This window comes from Vespa velutina, chromosome 25, assembly GCF_912470025.1.
Source record: "Vespa velutina chromosome 25, iVesVel2.1, whole genome shotgun sequence".
Taxonomy (NCBI): domain Eukaryota; kingdom Metazoa; phylum Arthropoda; class Insecta; order Hymenoptera; family Vespidae; genus Vespa; species Vespa velutina.
In genome coordinates, this window is record NC_062212.1 from 95465 (window position 1) to 112063 (window position 16599).

Below are 16599 nucleotides of genomic sequence, written 5' to 3' on the forward strand. Positions count from 1 at the left end.
AAGCAAGGGGGTTGCTGCGTTACCTCTCCCTTCGAGTTGCCCCGATCGAGCGTGAAAAACAGAGGGGTCCATTGTAATCTCGTCCTGTGGCTAATGCGACTGTCGTCGGCGTACGAACCGGCTGCAAAGCGTTTTCGTCTTTGGCGACATTAGTCAACGGTCGTTTAGCTCGAAATCCTTGCTTTGCTCAGGGTTTCGGCTAGAGCGTAGCGGTCGATGAACGACCAATTTTTTCAGCTGCCTTTTTCTCGCGTCAAAGTCGAGGAGGAAAAGAAACTTTAAAAGTTGCCACGAATAATAAGGGTCTTTTGATAAGGAAAAATTGTTACCTGTTTTCAAAGTTGCATACAAATGGGCTCACCGTGTACGAAGGGTTGTCTCCCGTCGGATCTCCGTGGGAGCTGACGCACTCTAGTTGAGCCATCATAATCTTCCGCTACACGACTATCTATGCCGATTAATCCCACGGCAGCGGCTCTTACTCTTGACGTTTCTCCGTGTATATTCGAAGATTAATCCGATTGCTCGGTATGCATTTGAATTCCTTCAACTAGTCTTGCATTTCGACTGCTCCGACATTTGAGCAAAAATCGACGCGAGCGCGAGGGAAAGAAAAGAGAGAGAGAGAGGGAGAGAGAGAGGGAGAGAGAGAGGGAGAGAGAGAGGGAGAGAGAGAGAAGGTTGTTCTTTTAACGTGGCTTTATAGAGGGTACCCTTTATGCTGACACAAATATCGCTTATGCCGGCATCGCGCCGCTGTTTTGGTAACCCATCGAGCATTGTGCCTTCCAGAACGGTGTGTACCAAACACCGAGCTCTGTGTACCCAGCAAACACTAACGTCACGTGGCAAGGGCGATCCCTTCGACGGGATACCGAATCGCAAGACTTCCCCTTCACGGATTTGCGCAACGGGTCAGTCGGGCCTCTCTCTCTCTCTCTCTCTCTCCCTCGTTCTGACGCTCTTCGTGCGTCGGAGATACCGTGCCGCAGAAAAGGTTCGCGGAAGAGTTCTATCTCGCTTCTGGTGGACCTCTCGCAGGGCACCGCGGGAAGCGGCAAACACACGTGCGGTGTCTAGCGTCAGCTTTGTTTGCCCGTCTTTCCTGCTCCTTCCATCTACTTATTCATTCTTATTTCTAACGATACGGGATAATCCTAACTGGAGACGAGTTATTACAGCGCCTAAGGAACGAAGCCGAAGAAATGAAACGTACGAAAAGGAACTATGCAAATGCGTTAGCCTTTCTACCGAAGAGGAATCGAAAGGAGAAAACATGCTGGAAGAAACTTCACTGGAAAATGATAAATAATGTCGCCGCGAGGCAAAATCGTCCGTGACGGAGGGCTTTCGAAAGGGCACACGCCATTACCTCCGATGTGTCCGCGAAAGAACGATAACGTCGAAGAGGGAAATGTCGACGATGCCTCGTCAAAATGAATATCCCACTCGTATGGAAAATGATGGCGACGTCAAGAAGGGAGAGAGAGAGAGAGAGAGAGCGAGCGAGCGGAAGCGTTTACCCTTCGTCCGAGAATGAAAATTGTATTGTTGGCCGCCCTTATGAAGATAGGGCGAAGAAGCCGGTATTATATTCGCGTTAGCGATCGTTGCCAAGCAAAGTCGGCGGTCAGCTCTTTCTCGATGGCCATCAATGCGTATCATCAATAATCGCTCTCTGACAGGTCCGGCCGTGGCCTAAGCCGCTGGATCTTTTCGGATTCCAATTCTTCTCGATGGATAGGAATAGCTCGTAAACATTCTGTTTACGGCTCGACGAGTTTTATAAATAAGTCGAATAAAATAAAATGAAATAAAATAAAGTGAAATGAAAAGAAATGAAATGAAAAGAAATGAAATGAAATGAAATGAAATGAAATGAAATGAAATGAAATGAAATGATAGTAGCTATTACTCGAGTAAAAGGAGCTATGGTGGTGCCTCGAGAGAAGCACCTGACGCGTTTACCATCTCTCGCATCCTAGAGGGGAACGGGCGGCTTTCCTCGCGCGTCGAAGGATATTAAGTCGAAGGGAAGGATATGAGGTGTGTAACGACGTCGATCGTGCGCGCGCGAGTCGCCGCCGTCGTGTGGGTGGGTGTGCTCGCTTTTGCAAGCCGTTGCCGCGTACACGACATCGATCTTCATCCATCAAGCCCTAGGTATCGTGGTTTTTATCCGCTGGTCGACGGATTCCTCGGCGATTACTTTCGCGGCAACCATAATAACACGCCAGATGTACCACTAGTTTTCGTCGAACCGCCGCCTGTTCGTTTCGTTTCGTTTCGTTTCGTTTCGTTTTGTTTCGTTTCGTTTCGACGTATGCACGCGGTAAAAGGGATGCGTTTAAGAGAGATAAAGAAACGTTCCAACGTATCGATAACGTCGGCGCGTGTGCCGATCGTTTCGCGACGAAGCGTATCGCTTGGCAATCTCATTCATTTTCGAAGCAATAAAATAAGAGGATGCTCGGTTGGACCAGAAACGCGTGAGAGTGACACGCCCAAGGCACGTTTTTCTCGCGAGCGAAAGAGATCGAAATAGAGCAAAAGGGAAGGAACGCTTTTTGGCATTGCTCCTCTCTTGTTTGCCTTTGGTATTTCGAAGTTAGGCAGAGGTGACCTAGGGTGGTGGGCGTGCGCCAGAAAGGGCGATTGATGATGACGCGGGGAGTCACTTGGCGCTATTGTTGTTAGCGGGCCACGTGCCGCGATAGAAAACGAGCGTGGCCGTCGTCGTTTTGTCGAACGAGACCGGTCCCCGAGAAAACGAGTCGGCTCGCGACAAGGAGAAATGGAGAGAGCGAGCGAGCGAGAGAGAGAGAGAGAGAGAGAGAGAGAGAGAGAGAAGGAACTATACACTCCGTGCGTCGCGACGAGATATATGGATGGAATTAATTGATACCGCGTGATCCAGCATCATCGAGATCGGTAGGAAGGGTTGCGTAAGCACCGTGGAAAAAGCTACGATCTAGTGCGAAGTATAGTTCCATCGGGTCGCGTCTAGTTACTCCTCTCACGCTTCGATGAATCCTGATCGACGTTTCGATTCGAAGGACACGTACGTACCGCGATCATTATTTTGACGTATGCACACGCAGGTGTATCCCTATGACTAATGACTGGCGGAAATATTAGAAAGCGAAGGAGCTCTCAATGGACCGGTTTTCTTTTTTTTCTTTTTATTCCCATATCTCGTCTAGCTCGTGACTTTGTACCTTGCTTAATAATTATTTGACGTAAGGAATTTACATAACGTCGTTAAAACGATACCTACGTTAATACCTGGATGAAAGCGTCCTCTCCGTCTCCCGCGGCCGAAAGAGACGCGAAAGGTAGCACAGGGAGAGTACGAAAGAAGAAAGATGGAAGAAATTTGGAGAGCGCGACACGTTACTTTCCCGTCGACGCACTCGACGTACCAAGTCGTTATAAAAATAATCAAACTTTCGAGAAGGTAGGTGGAGAAACTCGACGGGTAGCGGAGACAAGCATTTTACGGGACCGACCTCGGCCTCTTCGCGTCATCGTCAGGACAGCTCATTACGTTTGACGATTATGCATTAATTTGCACCTAGCGATACATCAAACGATTTTTATTCATCCTGCGTCGAGGGCAAGTTTTACTCTCGAGATGGTGGCCGGCCATGGATACGACGGGAATCGTCGTCGTCGTCGTCGTCGTCGTCGTCGTCGTCGTCGTCGTCGTCGTCGTCGTCGCCGTCGTCGTCGCCGTCGCCGTCGCCGTCGCCGTCGCCGTCGCCGTCGCAATAAGCGAAGCAGCGATCGTCGTAGAGACGTAAGCGCCGAGATTCCTCAAGTTTTATATTTCGTCGAGAGTCTTCCGTCGAGAATCGAGTCTAGGTACACGTAACTATATACATACACTATACACAAACGTCAAAGGACCCGGGATATGATAATCTCGGTGGCACGTTGAATGTGTAACGAGTTTTCCCCTTGGCGACGGAGTGGACCCGCTCTCTTCTGATTAGCTTTGCCTTTACGTACTTTTGCCGTCGAGTTACTCCCACGGTAAGCTTCTTCTCGTTTCGGCTTTCGCGCGCAAATGACTTTGAGAAGGGAGAGGCCACTCGGTCGATATTTATTCCAGCAGGTAGTTACGAGCGATTCTTTCGGGAAGGGGAGGGAACGGGAAACGAAAGAAAAAAAGAAAGGAAGAAAAAAGGAGAAGAGAAAGAGAAAAGATGACAAATTCCCGATATAATCTAACCGGACCATTTCAGGCGCGAAGCGTATTAGGCTTAGATGGTAAAAACGTAACAGATTGGAAACCGCATTCGGTTAGACGTCGATCGGTCCCGTTCCTGACATTATATCCCTTCCTTCTAACGTAACGTAAGCGTGTGTCTTCGATACATTGGTAGTCCTATTAACTAATGCCAGGACCCCTGTCGAACGCAATGCCATACGCGCACCAGCCAACCAGCCAGCCAGCCAGCCAGACAGCCAGCAAGGCAGCGAAGCAAGCCGGTGAGCATTCAGTCGGTCGAGCTCCGCTAGAAGCACGTTGCTACCGAGCACGAGTCGGTGGTAGGACATGGTTGGTACGACGGGACAGTTTAAGCCCTGATATATCGCCCACCGACACTCCCAACTTCTGTCGCACTTTCTGTAGCGCTTTTTTGTTACGACGAGACCGAGCCACGGCCTGACCATATGTCCACGGAAAGTGGGAACCCTATGGGGTACCACCCCCGCTCTCACCCTCTCGCCTACGTCCACGCACGTTTTTCGCCGTTCAAGGTAGATATTTCCTGGACGACCCTATCTCTCGACCTGTCACCGGCTGCCTTCGGATGTAAATCATTCTGTCGGACCCTACCCTAAGGTGTTAAGCTCGTACACGTCGGAAACAGTAAGATCCTCGGCATGAGGATCCTACTTGGTTCTTTTTCGATAAAGTCGAGGAGAAAAGTGTCTCCCTATCGCGAACGATCGCGCGTACCTTAGGAAAGATGCGCATCTGCAAATTTGTCCCTTTTATTCATCGCTTATTTTCGATTTCCGCCGATAGGAGACGTTGAAGCGTTTACACGGTTCAACGATTCTTCGTTCCTTTACGCCTTTGGCTTTCCGGGTATGTGGGTGCATTTAAACGGACTTGGATAAGCCATGCCTCAAAGGGGAAGCCCACTTTGCACGTAACAAATGATGCCACATGTTCGAATCTTGACTCTCTCTCTCTCTCTCTCTCTCTCTCTCTTACTCTTCATCCAAGCCGCAGGGCATGAAACGTTCGGTTCGGTGCCTCGGAATATAGGGTCTTCCGTCGTTGGCGCGTAATTCGTACGGCCGATGTTCGCGGAGAAGAGGACGAAGGGAGGAGTAGGAGACAATTTACATCGGGCTAACTGCCGCGCTGGGACCATTTTCAACGAGCACGAATCGAATCGTTCCTACTTACTTGTTAATGCCGCCTTATGCGCGTTCACGAGATGAAACGGGCGTTAAAAATCATTTGATTAGAAGCGTAAAGGAAAGAAGGAAACAAAAAGTAAAAAAATATTTCGAATTCTGTCGATTCTTTCGGGACGAGAATGTAAAGAGAAAAGGAAGGGAGAAAGAAATAACTAAAAGGAGTAGTAAGATTATCCGAGGCTGACAAGAAATTCCTTGAAAGGGAGACCGCGAGAGTCGAGAGACCGTAACTGATGTCGACGGATGGTAGCATTGAAACGGACAACGGGCGTACGTCCGTTTTCATCCCTTCTACCGCTCTTCCTCGACCTTTTCATCTCTTTGTCGCTCTCCTCGGAGTGCCACTGAGCTGCAGGTGAGTATCCGTCATCGTGTAGTGCTTAAAAAGGTTAACCGATTGCTGGCTCTTTATCAAGTACTTACGGACGACGGAAAAAGTGGTTGGGTTGCTGAGCGAGCGAGCGAGCGAGCGAGCGAGCGAGCGAGAGAGAGAGAGAGAGAGAGAGAGAGAGAGAGAGAGAGAGAGATTCGTTCGCTTTCTATACGTACGTCGTTCATTGTGACTAATTCTGACATATGTCTACGACACGGCTATAACAAAAGGGTGCCGATCTCGTATTCAACTGTTTCTCGCGTCGTTGCTCGTCTCCGCGAGCGTAAGATACGTTTCAGATCTTTTACGAGAAAACGTTGGAAGCTGAGAGAGAGAGAGAGAGAGAAACGCATTCTCTCGACACGCTTTTCGTCAAGCATCAATGGTACCACTCCGTACTAGTACTTTCGAAACGATAGATGAACGTTCGCATCCCGGCGGTCTAAATTGGACGCTAGATCTTTATCGAAATATATCACGACGTTCTCTTTTTTCTTCGCGGCAATCCTTCATGGTAGATAAAGTGCGATTAACGAGAGTGTTATGTCGACGTGATTAAAAATTCACTACCAAAATTGAAACGTGCTTTTTAGCACGGGTGAAAGATAAGGAGACTAGCGTCGAGTTTAAAAAAGAGGAACGGTGTCCTCTCGTATCGACGATCATAATCGACGACATCGATCATGATCGATTGTTGCGATCGTGCGTTAAGTCGTTACTTGACCTGGAAAGAGGCAGTTTGAGTTCTACGAAAAATAATCAATAAACGGATGTCGGTAATTTTTTAACGACCAACCCGTTGTGCTCTGCTCACAATGGCTATACGCGCGGCTCTTATCTCGATATGGACGATACGATCGTCGAAGGCACGTTTAATATCGATTAAACGATATGCTGGACGACAGAGAGAGTATATATATATATATATGTGTGTGTGTATATCTATTAAACGATGGGTATACGTTGAATCGAGCTATACTGGCAATTGTCCAGCGACCGGGATGGCTACGCCGAGCTTGATAGAGTTTCAAAATAAAAAAAAATGTTCCGTATCTCTTTACTCGTGCTTACAAATCCGAGAGAGAGAGAGAGAGAGAGAGAGGCAGCGATGGTCGTTGTTAGCCGGAAGGCTAACGTCGATGGAGATCGACGTTTGGAACATTCTGACGTAATCGTTGGGCAAAAGGCGGATAAACAATTCCATTATATTTATCAGATAATGAAAAGACGAAGGATAAAACCGCAATAGTCTGCGAAAGGAAGCGAAAGACGAATAGGAAGAAAGAAGATGCCGCGACATAAAGAATTCACCGTGTCCCTCTCGCTTTCTCTCTCTCTCTCTCTCTCTCTCTCCCCTTGTCATTAATACCAGGCGACTGTTACATATGGATGAGAGAGGTGGGTTAGGCCAGAACGACGAGATGCTGGCTGCCGGTGGTGGTACGAAACGAGAGGAAAACGAAACGGGATATGGGGAAGCAAACTCATCGACTAAAAGCATCCCGCGGAAAGCCAAAGTCGTTCCGCTTTATTCTCGAATCTTCGGCCCCCAAAGAGTATCTTAGTATCGCAAAGGAGTTCCTCTGCTCTCGAAGAGTTCAAGATCGACTTAAAAATAACTCGGCAAACGTTAAATCACTGTAAAGTTCACGACGACGCATCCTTTTCCATTTCTTCGGCTTCGATATAACTAGAGATAAAATCGTATCTTTTATTTTATCGAATCTATGTAACCTTTTCTCTTGCTAGTCTCATATATCACAGAATCTCGAGTAATTCGGTACGACTTTCGCGGCAAGAGGTTCACGCGCCGGGACGAATTCGCGAGACTCGCGGTGCTCGGATTCGTTCTTTTCGAGAAAGACGATAAATCTGAACGTACCCCCGTATATCTTCCGGGGTTCGCTTAAGGGAGAGTAAACGCAATATAGGTAATGTTCTGGCTGGCTACTTAACAAATTGCTACAAATTGCGGCGAGCGTTTAGCCGTCGGAACCGTTCGAGTTTGCGAGGCCTTCTTTTCCTATCCCCATCTCGTTGTTGGTTTCTCTTGCGGTGGCATCGAGGGGTCGGCCTTTGCTTTCGTCGGCGAAACGATACGGTGGTGACCACATGGTGCTCCCATATGTCCGACGATGGTGTACTCACCCTTAATGTCGATCGTGTCCATCCACGAGGCTCCACGTTGCCTGGATGATGGAATTGGTCGAGATAGAGATAGATAGATAGATAGATAGATAGATAGATAGAGGAGAGCGAGAAAAAAAAAATAGTAGCGGAAAGAGATTGGACGAGCTCGAGAGAGAAACATCGAAGAGGTTTATAGGAAGGGTCGTTGTCCCTTTTAAGATCAAATACCATCGCGTGGATTTAGTTCGGTGTTGGTATTCGTTTACCAGGGTGTCGATCTCATTAACTCCCAACGGATGGACTAACAATGGATGGACAGGAGGGAAAACGTTTAGCCAATGAAAAGTAAAAAAGTTGAAGAGTAGAAGGTGAAGGAAGGTTCGACGATTCTTAAATAGCGTATAGAATACCTGGGCTTCCAGTACGCTTTGTCGTGGACGACTCATTAATCGCGGGTCGAGAAGGAGGCGCCTCTCTAATGGTACTTTAAAGGCGATACCCTCGAGCCAATCGGATCGCGTGCCGAACACGGATCGTCCGGCTTAATTTCACGGGTATTTAACGCGGTTTCGCTTAACAATGATTCAATCAAGTTGGATTTATTTGGCCGGGATTCGGTGATCGCCGGCACGAGGCGCGGTCATTAGGGCCTTCCCATTGGAAACGCCTCCAAGCCTTTTTGGCCGAATTGAACGTGCCTATTCGAGCTATTATATCCTTATTCTTTGTACGATCTTTTTTCGCTAGCGGATACGTCACTTACACGGTCGTCGAAAGATTTTCAACGATTATATTATTTCGATTTAATTTTCTTCAAACGGTAGACAGAAATATGTGCGCGCGCGCGCGAATGTGCGTGCGAAGGAAGGAAGGAAGGAAGAAGGAAGGTAGATAGGTAGGGTAGATGAAGGGATGGACGGCAATTCGGTGGCCGTGCGAAATGTTGTCAGGCAATTTTCTTGGCCAGTGCCTCTGAATGCCGCAGATTTCCATCTAGGTCCGTCCTCCGTGGCGCCGGTGTGTACTGCCGTTGGGTAAATACACCCTTTCTCAACCCCTGCGAATTCTCCTCGTCGACAGTCATCGTCGTCGTCGTCGTCGTCGTCGTCGCCGATGTCGTCGCCGATGTCGTCGTCGTCGTCGTCGTCGTCGTCGTCGTCGTCGTCGTCGTCGTCGTCGTCGTCGTCGTCGTCGTCGTCGCGGTCGTACCCATGCTATACAGTGCTCGCACCGGACCTCGTTGTTCTCCTCCATCGTAGGTTATATCTCTTCTCTCTCTTCCTGTCCCTCCCTAAACCGCATCGACCACACACAACTGTGATTATAATTCGCAGCCCCCGTTGACAGGAGCAAGCGCGAGCTCCCTTTCATTCCCCTTCCTTCCTCGTTCCCGTCCATCCCGGCAGGGATCGGACGTCGTGTAAAGGATTATGCACGCGGATTTAACTGATGAATCACATTGTCGTCTTGATTCGCGGTGGCGTTAATTTTCGATGCCCCGCTCTGTCTCTCTGGGAACCGTTTACGTGCGCACACACGAACGCGAGCCGTCTAGACGTACGAAAGCAGCAGCAACCAGTCATTTATATCGCATGAAAAAATTCTCTCCAATTTGGACAATAAGGAAAAGAGGCGCGATTACTTGTGCCACGTATTACGAATTTATCCTTTGTTACATAGGCAAGCTTAAATGCGTTTCGAAAAATATTAACTCGGCGAGAGTGTTCTTTAGAAATTATTATATATCTTACGTAAAATAAGAGAAAGAGAGATGGCCGTTCCACGACTGGATATTTTCGTAAAAGTACAAAGAAAGAAACCGGTTCGCGTGGAAAGAAGGAACGTGCGTTACCGCGCGCTAGCACCAAATTATAGGTCGTATAGAAAGTCGCCGAGATGTTTCTAAGGACGATAATTACTTACGAGGAACATGTACTTGTCCCTAATGTATGTTGCCAATATCGTTTGGCCGATTGACGACGGAAATTCGCGAGGGGTTTCGACATATTGGAAAAATTCACTAACGAGGAACGTTTGGAAATAATCGTTTGGTCATTAATTTACATCGATCCACTCTCGGGAGATTACAGCTTGGCGCTCGTAAGAGAGCAAAACCGTGATTTAACGGAGAAGAGAGCTCGATCGCTCGACGTGCCATAATGACCGATCGTGGTCGCGGTAATTTAGCGTATTCACGTAATTTATCGTCGGTAGTAGATACTTTCTTTAAAAGCCGAAGCGAGCCAAACGATCTCTCCTGCCTCTCTCCAGCCTCTCTCCAGCCTCTCTCCAGCTTTTCCCCTGCGCATTGAGTTCGTCGTCACCGTCGGACGGGAGCAAACAATTTCCATTCGTTTGGAAACGTTTCTAATCCGCCAACAACGAGATTCGGGGGGTACAGCCATCAGAATTAACTGATTCCCATTTGCGGAGAGAGAGAGAGAGAGAGAGAGAGAGAGAGAGAGAGAGAGAGAGATGATCGTGGTGCCGGGCTTATTAATTTTGCCAATAACGCCGCGAGGAGGGTGCTTCCTCCTCGCACAGATGGCGTATCACAAGTCAATATACTTTTCCGCAACGAAGCACCCCCCGGGTACGAAGAACACGTGACGGGTTCGGAAAAGTTTAGTTACGGTCACTAATAATTTCTTTGACCCTGTGCTCCTTGAATACGCGCTCGTCCAAGAAGAAGAAGAAGAAGAGGTCTTTAAAAGCGCATCTTCGTCGTCTATAAGCAGTTTCCCCTTTTTTTTTCTACGCTTGACATTTCTCTTTCGTAGAGGGTTAGAGGAGTATATTTCACTTAAATATAGAGGACCGGTCGGCGTAAATACTTGTACGACGTTGGACATATTCACGCTCTTCGAGCGAAGGAAGAAGCTGCAGCAGCAGCAGCAGCAGCAGAAAGAGTAAGTAATGAAGAAGGAGAAGAAGAAGTCAGCAGAGGACAGGCAAGAAGCCGAGAGTGGGGGGCAAAGATGCTTCTGCCAGAGTCAGGACACGATCGTGGACCATGGACCCGTGGAGAGAGGAGAATAAAGTAAGCTCCAGCGTACGTGTACGTGTGTGAGTACATACGAAGGAAAAGAGGAGGGAGCCAGATAGAATGAGAGACGGAAAGAACGAGCCCAGGAAGGTGTGGTAAAGGGAAGCGGTGGAGGAAGAGGAGAAGAGGGAAAGAGAAAGAGAGAGAGAGAGAGAGAGAGAGAGAGAGAGCGAGAGAGCGAGAGAGAGAGAGAGGGAGAGGAAAGACGGTCGTGGAGGAGGAGGAGGAGGAGGAGGAGGAGGGGGGTGAGGAAGGAGAGAGAAAGAGAGGACATCCCCCTCTTCTTTGCGGGTTGACTCGAACGCTGGCGATATCTCGACCAATCAAATCACGCCGTGGGCTCCGCCTTTTATCATTATTTTACTTGTTTTCCCCTTACTTCACCCTCATTGGATGACATTCTCCGGGCCATTTCGCAGGGCAAAAAGGTACCTTTGCCCGGGAAAGGACGACTCCATGCTTTCTCGGCCGGTACCCACCTGGTTGTGCCCTCCCGGTATCCTCCTGGTGCCCTCTTGGTACTACTCCCTTTTTCGTTCCCAAAAGAGTTCTCCTTGCTCTTTTCCAGAATATCTCAGCAATAATGTCGCCCAGTAGAAATTTCTATTGATAGGACGAAACAGAAAACAAATGTATATTATATATTATAAACTTAATGGATAAAGAAGGATGATAATTATACGCTTGTGGCACTTACGAATGATAAATTTTAACATAGCTTTGAACGCAAACAGCTCGATCGAATCCATAATGAACGTCCAAGGTTAGCTTCGTTGCTCGATTATGAACTGCCGAGGAAAGAATACGAAAGATCGATACGAGAGAAAGAGAAGCGGTTACGCGTTCAAGTAACACGGTTGATCCGGTATACCGCATTGCACCGTATTGTATGTATATCGAGCTCGGTAGAATCGCGGCTCCGGGGAGTTGGTACCTGAAAGAACAATGTTACGGAATAAAGGAGGAAGAAGAAACGAGGTCCGGGATCTTTCTTCGCTCGGAGATCGCAAAGACTGATGAGGAAAAGACCCGACGCGATACTTTAGCACGTCCACGTGTTTCTTCTTCTCTATCTCGCCAAAATCCCTCGAAAATATTGGTCGGAGCGGTATATGTCGTACTGCGTTCGATAAGAATTCTCCCATATCGTAACGTAAGATAATGGAGAGCGATTTGTTTCTATGAACATCGCAACATCCTTGATTCGATTTCGATCGATGTGACTTCACAAAGAGTTCGCATCCCGAAGGAAGAAAGGTACTCGAGCGGTACGGTTCGCAAATAATTCCGAAATTTCGTTGCAGAAGTCGACAGGAGAAGGGTGGGGGGAGGGAGCGAGGGGACGAAAAGCGGATAGCGATTTGTTCGGAAAGCAATATAGCGGACTATCACCACTGTGCTGGAGTGTGAGCAGTCGAAGGAGGAGGAGGGGGTGGTGGAAGGGCGAACGGGGGTGCCCTTTTCCTGAAATTTGCATGAGGTATTAAAGCGCGGTGGCTGCGTTCACCAGCGGAGTTCCTGTTTGCCGACACCGAGTGCCGAGGATCAAAGGACCTCTGCGTTCTCGTCTCTCTTCCCTCTTCGCTCTTCGACGAACGAACGATAAAGAGGGACAGATGGATGGATGGATGGATGGATGGATGGATGGATGGACGGACGGACGGGCGGGCAGGCGGTCGGGTGGACGGATAGATGGAATCAAGAGAGAGAGAGAGAGAGAGAGAGAGAGAGAGAGAGAGAGAGAGAGGAGGAAGAGAGAGAGGGCAGAGAGATTCGTTCGAAGGCTTTCGAGCGCGTTTGCCTTTGAGAAACCTCGTGACGACGGGAGGCAACTTTGACTGTTCGAACTCGGCGACTTTTGTCGTCGGAACGATTCCGAGGTACGACAACTGATTTCTTCGTTCGTAGGATATCAGATAGGATTTGTGTCGAAGGTAATGCGTCGAATCGACGCGAGAGAAGAAAACCGAACGAAACGTTCTCCTCCTGCACGTCCTCCTCCTGCACGTCTTCCTCCTGCGCGTCCTCCTCCGCCGCATTGGCCTCGCGCGTTTCGCGTAGAAAGACGAATGGCCTAGGGATCCTTGGACTCGACGGCCATGCGGATGATATTCCAAGAATGTTAACGCGCGTAATCATATTCTTGCTCGCATCGTGCACCGTAAAAAAGTTAGCTGGCAGTGATGTATGCCGGCGAGGGCACGCATCGCATAAGTAAGGAGGGCCTTGTGCCCATTCATCAGGCAACAGGGGAAGAGTAGGACCCCTGAAGAAGCACCGCTTTCGTCTACCGGGTCGACGGCGAAGAGGACGGGACTCTGGTTCGTTGTCTTCGACGACGAGACAACGTCGAATCGTAATAGTCGTGGAAGAGAGAACTGACTCGGCGTCTCATAAAATCTTCTTAACGAGACCGGAGAATCGCACGAAACTTTAGAGAATCTCGACGGAATAAAGTCGATTCCCGGAATGATTCACGAGGCGGCTGCCGAAGCGCATTTTAGGCGAGCTATCCATACCACGCTCTTCCAAGGATCTATATATATTTATCTTTATATATGTATGTGCATATATATATATATATATATACACATATATATACGTATATATATATATATATATATATATATATATATATGTATATATGTATATATTCTTAGGGGGTGTGCGCGTACACACGCGCGTGGGTCCTACGAAGGGGGAATGCAAAAAGGTCGCGGTGGTTCGGGCTACCTCGGCGCGTTTTACAAATTATTCAATTAGCCTCGCGAATTAAGGTATGCATATTCATCGCCCCCTGATACGCGTATGCGCGCTTCCTGCGAGTGAGATACGCGTACGTGTGCGCGACTCTTTCTCTCCGGCCGAACAACCAACAGCAGCATCACCGAGAGAGACAGACCGGCCTCGGCTCCGGAACGACGCATAAACAATTCGGATTCGTGCCACCTTCCCCGCCGAGCCGCGTACGCCGAGTTAGACGCTCTAACGAACTCGCATTCGAAATGCATTCCCGAATGCATCCGAAATGCAAGGAGAGCACCACTCTCCAACTTATTATTTCGACTCGGTTATCGTTTAAAGAACGCGCTGGAGTAGAAAGGAATGGGGTCGAATAAAATATCTCCTAGGTAAAATAGTAGAAGGCGGTTACGGCTCGGGAAAGCTGTAACCTCTGTGTCGCGGCGGTTGGTTCGCGGCTACGGTCGCGACCGCGGCCAGGCTTGCGTTTAAAACAACGCCGAGAAATGCACATTTTAATCGTATCACTAATAGCCCGACGTTTATAAGCCTCGGTGTGTCTCATGAATACGCATGTTGCTCCCGGTGACAACGGTACAAAATTAATGCGAGCCGGAATAGTCCGCCGCGGTGGGGCCTATGCCGCCGCGGCGAGTGGCCTGCCGCCTTCCGATTTCCACAGCGATCTTTCCTTCTTTTCTATACGACGCGTCGAAGAATTCCCAGCGCCGAGCGCTCCTTTTTAAGATCGGCAAATTCGATTGCAAGTTGTTTATTAGTCAGGCCATTTTCTATCGATAATAACAGAGCGAGCGAGAGAGTAAAGTAAATGCGGGCCGGGCCGGGCCGAGCCGAGCCGAGCCGAGCCGTTAAATGCGAATAAGCCACCACCAACGCGTGTCGATCGTTTGCCCGTTAATGACATTATAATTCGCGTTAATTAATTGTTAGAAGAGCGATTAATACGTCTCCGAAGGTAACGACGGTAGAGGCGGCATAAAGCCACTGCTCACCTAGCTGCGTTTATGCACATCGTCGGGATATATTCTACCCCGTTTAACTTACTATCACAGAGCCACATCGTGCTCCTTAATAACATGTAGATGTATTCGAGATCGTTCGATTAGATAGTGTAAGGCTATTGATCAGGAATGTGGATAAATTAGCACTTCCCCGGTTAAAGCGAGAGAATCGCCCGCGCGCGCGCACACCTTTCTTTACTCAAATTTGTCGTCGCGTTTTATTCCGAGGCCTGTTGCGTATAAGCGATACCAAGACCGTTAATGGAGGAATTAAGTCATAATGTTATCTAGTTATGTTAAGAGCCTAGAGTTTCTCGTCCATATCCGTCCTCTCTTCCTTGTATATAAATGTTCTCGACAGGAGAGAGAGAGAGAGAGAGAGAGAGAGAGAGAGAGAGAGAGAGAAAGAGCGAGCAAACTTGAGCGAAGGAAAACTTCTCTTGGTACGATCGCTCTAATTGGCCTTCGAACATCACCCGCTTCTCTTCCTCGTCCCTCTCCTCTCTGCTCCTTGCGTCTTACCTCAGCTGGCTTATCTCGGTGTAACGATACAAATTAGAACGATGTACTGTTTTCAATAAAGGACAGAGAGAAAGAGACAGATCGTTACGTAGGCGCGCGCGTTCCTTACGTAAACACACTCGCGGTTTCCCCCGTAAGACGTGCTACGTTATGCGAAATGTATCGGATGGATGCATTAGACCAGTTCCAGGTCTGGCTCGTGAGATCGAATCGGTGAGATCGCGTCGTCGTCGTCGTCGTCGTCTAGTCTCGACTTTATTCGAGATCGCTTTAATAGGCGAGCGAACCGATGTGTATGGCATCTTATGTAAAATGGCGAATATCGGGAGATATTGCGGTCGTGTTGTATCGTAACGGTTAGATCCTTTATTGTACGTCGTTTCTGTATCGAAGAGAGGCGTAACGAAAGATAAAAAAGAAACATTTCTCTTTCCTCGTTGAATGAAATTATTTCGAGAGCAGGTGTCCAGGATGGGTCGGCACATATACAATATATAGGCAAATCTTTTTCTATAGGAGAATCGTTTTGTTAGTTTTGTATATTGAGTCAAACTTGAAATGTAATTGACGCCCGCTTATCGAGTAGAGGTTTGTTCATATCGGTCAAGTGCACGTTGTAATCGTGCAATAGTCTTTGTAAATTCGTAAGAGTTGACTCTTTTACGCCTACCTTATATTACCGCAAAAAAGAAGATCCATCTTGTAGGTTGGTCGATAGGAAGATGAAGTCGCATGTAATATCGGGCATATATCGTTTACACAAAGTTCTTAGAAAAGAACGGAAGTAATCAACGGTTAGGTTAACAGATCGATTCGTACGGTAGAGTTTCCGAGATCGTAAGCCGATAGAGACGCGCCAAGACCGTTCAAAGTTCCTCCTCCTTCGCCTCCACCTCCTCCTCCTCCTCCTCCTCCTCCTCCTCCTCCTCTTCTCGTATTATTTCCATCGAGGAATAATCGTGATTATGGCGATTAGAGAGTCGTATATACTTACTCGTATACGAGAGTGTGTGCATCTGTGCGCGTCGAACGGTTCCATATATCAGGCCAAGCTTTGCGTAACGTTCCAACGCGTATAATCTTGCTCTCAATTAACTCAATTACTCGGCTCCCTCTTTTAATTATCTGTCAAACGGAATTATTATCGCGCGCTCTAATTGGTAAATTTATAAGTTAATAAATATCGCGTTGAATAAAGGAGTCGCGCGGGCAATGGTCCGTTTCTGTTTGCGTTTTAGTTGAGGGACGTATCGAAGGAGGACGAAAGTGAGACGAGTTACGAGCGCGATAGTTTCGGTTTGTCGTGCGAGAAGCTATTTCAC

At 48.2% G+C, this 16599-nt stretch overlaps 1 protein-coding gene and 1 long non-coding RNA gene across 9 annotated transcripts in view; one reads left to right on the forward strand and one right to left on the reverse strand.

Moving 5' to 3' along the window:
- The window catches only part of LOC124957276 (ubiquitin carboxyl-terminal hydrolase 10), a 105561-nt gene that overhangs the window by 24826 nt on the left and 64136 nt on the right, over window positions 1–16599 (reverse strand). For 6 of the 8 annotated variants that reach the window (XM_047514147.1, XM_047514152.1, XM_047514148.1 and 3 more), the window contains 2 exons: window positions 11689–11925; window positions 11471–11594 (listed from right to left, as the gene is read on the reverse strand). The gene's annotated coding sequence lies outside the window, so the exon portion shown is untranslated. Of the gene's footprint in view, window positions 1–7963; window positions 8005–11470; window positions 11595–11688; window positions 11926–16599 lie in introns of those variants that run through there. The other 2 variants (XM_047514153.1, XM_047514156.1) reach the window with 2 other exon arrangements.
- The window catches only part of LOC124957282, a 38309-nt gene that overhangs the window by 3507 nt on the left and 18203 nt on the right, over window positions 1–16599 (forward strand). The window lies entirely within an intron of this gene.